We start from the raw sequence: 3258 nt of genomic DNA on the forward strand, positions 1-3258 counted from the left end.
CACACACACACACGCTTCCTTGCCCTTCCACCTTCTGCCATAAAATGACACAGCACAAGGGTGTCTCCAGATGTGGGCTCCTCAGCCTTGGACTTCCTCAAGAACTATGAGATATACATTTCTATTCTTTATGAATTATAATTTTTTGGCATTCTGTTACAGCAGCATAAAACAGACAAATACAAATAATTGGCACCAAAATTGGGGCTCCTGCTATAACAAATACCTAGAAATATGGAAGTAGCTTTGGAACTAGTTAATGGGAAGAAGCTGTAAGAATTTGAAAAACTCTGTATTACTATGAATGGAGTATTAAGGAAAATTCTGGTGAGGGTTCAGAAGGAAAGAGATAGATAGAGAGAGCCCAAACCTTCTTAAAGATTACTTAAATGTTCATGATCAAATATTGGTAGAAATAGAGATGGTAAAGGCCATTCTGATGAGGCCTCAGAGGGAAATGAGGAAGAAGATATTGGAAAAGAGAGTAAAGGCCATTTTTGTTACATACTTGAAAATAACTTGGTGGAACTGTTTTCAAGTCCTATGACTTTGTGGAAGGCAGAACTTCATAGCAATGAACCAGGATAGCTCACATAAGAAATATCTAAGCAGTGAAGCATTCAAGGTAAACATGGATTCTTTTGGGCACTTATAGTAAAAAGATATAAAACAGAAATGATTTAGACATAGAATTTATAATTAAAAGGAATACAAAATAGAAATATTTGGAAAACGGTCAGCTTGGCCCTGAAAAAACTAAAAAAGTATGTTCAGGAAAGAATATTAAGGGTGTTGCCAAGTGACACTTTACTAAAGGGATTAATATGAATAGAATGAAGCCAGACTCTATTCATGAAGACTATGGGAAAATAAACGTAAAGGAATTTCAGAGGTCTTCAAGGCAACCTAAGACCCTAAGGGCAAGGTTGTCAGAGAAGTGCTCACTAGACCTCAGCATTCACTGTCCAGGGCTTCTTGTGGCTCTGCTCCCCACATTCCAGCACAGTGCTCCTCAGCTGCCCCAGCTATTGCTCAAACAGGCCCAGACGTGGTTTTTGCCACATCTCTGGAGGGTGAAAGTGATAAGCCTTGGTGACATCCATGTCATTGGCACCCACATGGTGCTAACCTTGCAGATGTTTGGAGTGCAGAAGCTGTAGGGCCATGGCAGCCTCAGACTAATCTTCAAAAGTATGTATGGGACAGCCCAGAGACTCAGCCAGGGACTTGTTGCAGGAGCAGGGCCACCACAGAGAACCTCCACTAGGACAAAGCCTGGAGAATCATAGGAACGGAGCAGCTCCCGAGACTCCAGAAGTAGGACCAACAGTGCAACTCCAGCCTGGGAAGGCTGCAAGTATGAGACTCCAACCTTTGAGAGCTGTTCAACGGACTGAACCATCAAAGCCATAGGGGAGGGGCTGCTTGAGACCTTGGGAGTACAACTGCCACCCCAGTGTGCCCGGCACCAAAGGAACAGAGTTGAAGGAGATGAATCTCCAGCCTTAAGACTTAACATTGTTTTCTCTGTTGAATTTTGGACTTACTTGGGACCAGTCATCCTTTACTTCTTGCGTACTTCTCCTTTTAAGAATAGAAATGTCATGGTTGCTCTGCATGGAATCCCTAAAGTGGCCAGGCCTTGACCCTGGAGTGATACCCCAGCCCTAGCTGGGGTTCTTTCCATTATAGAGGAGACAGATTCAGAGGGGCTACAGACCAAGGTTGTTGAAAACCAGACGTATGATGAGCGTCCAGAGGTTAATGACTCCGAAAAGGTTGCAAATATTTATACTCCAACCCCAAGATGCCAAGGGCTTCCTTGTTCTGCCCATCTTCCTAACAAGGCTATGGTTGATAAGAGCAGTGATGAGTATGAAGAGAAAAATAACAAGGGCCTAAGGGAGGGCAGGCCACAGGCTCCAGGATACAAAGGCAAAGACATGGACCTGCCCCTGCAAGTTCCAAGTGCCACTGGACCCCTTCTTATGGACTTGAGAGGATGGGATGGTACAGAGAGAGCCAGAAGCATAGAAAGGAGAAGAAAACCTCACAGTTGACACCTCAATGGGGCTTTAGTGAAAATGATGATGATGATGATGATGACCATGATGAGCATTATTCATCTGAAATGGATTCTGATTCTGATGATGATGATGAAGGGCATGGAGCCCATCTGGAAGTAGTTCCGTAACCCTGCAGATTATGAGCATTTTCCAGTTTCTGCTGAGATTAAGGAACTCTTCCAGTACATCAGTACATACACACCTCAGTTGACTGACCTGGACCACAAACTGAAGCCTTTCATTCCTAATTTTATCCCAGCTATTGGGGATATTGAGGTAGTCTTAAAGGTCCCATGTCCTGATGGAAAGCCTGACAACCTTGGCCTGTTGGTATTGGATAAACCTTCTACAAAGCAGTCAGACCCTACAGTGTTCTCACTGCGGTTAACAGAGAATTCTAAGCAGCACAACATCCCACAACATATGAAAGCAAAGAGCCTGGAAGATGTAGAAAAGAATCCCAAAGCCATTGACACATGGATTGAGAGCATCTCTGAATTACACCGTTCTAAGCCCCTTGTGACTGTGCACTACACCAGGCCCCTGCCTGACATTGACATGCTGATTCAGGAATGGTCCCTGGAGTTTGAAGAGCTTTTGGGCAAGAGATGGAATTTCACCATGTTGCCCAGGCTGGTCTCAAACTCCTGGTCTCAGGCAATCTGCCCACCTCAACCTCTCACAGTGCTGATATTACAGGTAAGCCTGACCACAGCAGAGACTGATTACAGCCTGGCAGGCTACACTGACATGATCTGTGACATTATAGACATCTCTGTCTACAAGAGTCGGATCCAGTCCCTCCATCTGCTTTTCCCTGTACTCAGAATTCAATAATTCACAGCATTTTAAAGCTCTAGCTGAAGGCAAGAAATCATTCACTCCTTCATCCACTCTACCTCCCAAGCTGGAGATGTGGACACATTAACCTTCAGCTGAGACACTTCCTAAGTTGCTGTTTCAAGGCTGAGCTGGCCCCTCCACCCCAGCTGAGATGGACAGATCATTGTCAGTCACCTGATGTCCTTGCCTATGCCACAGCTTGGCTAAAGGGCAGTGTATGTCCTGCTGCCCTCTCTGCCAGAGGGCACTGCACAGATTTGTTTAATGAACCTGCCTGCCTCAGACTGCTCTCCCCAGGGAGTTAATGCAGCTACACTACTATGGGGATTTGAATTAGAAGAATTGGAAT

The 3258-nt window shown here is 44.9% G+C and overlaps 1 pseudogene; it reads left to right on the top strand.

The window, feature by feature from the left end:
* The first annotated feature begins 1850 nt into the window (after positions 1-1850).
* LOC100398706 (intraflagellar transport protein 46 homolog) lies at positions 1851-3005 on the top strand (annotated as a pseudogene).
* The last annotated feature ends 253 nt before the right edge of the window (positions 3006-3258 follow it).

This window comes from Callithrix jacchus, chromosome 5 (assembly GCF_049354715.1).
Source record: "Callithrix jacchus isolate 240 chromosome 5, calJac240_pri, whole genome shotgun sequence".
Lineage (NCBI taxonomy): Eukaryota > Metazoa > Chordata > Mammalia > Primates > Cebidae > Callithrix > Callithrix jacchus.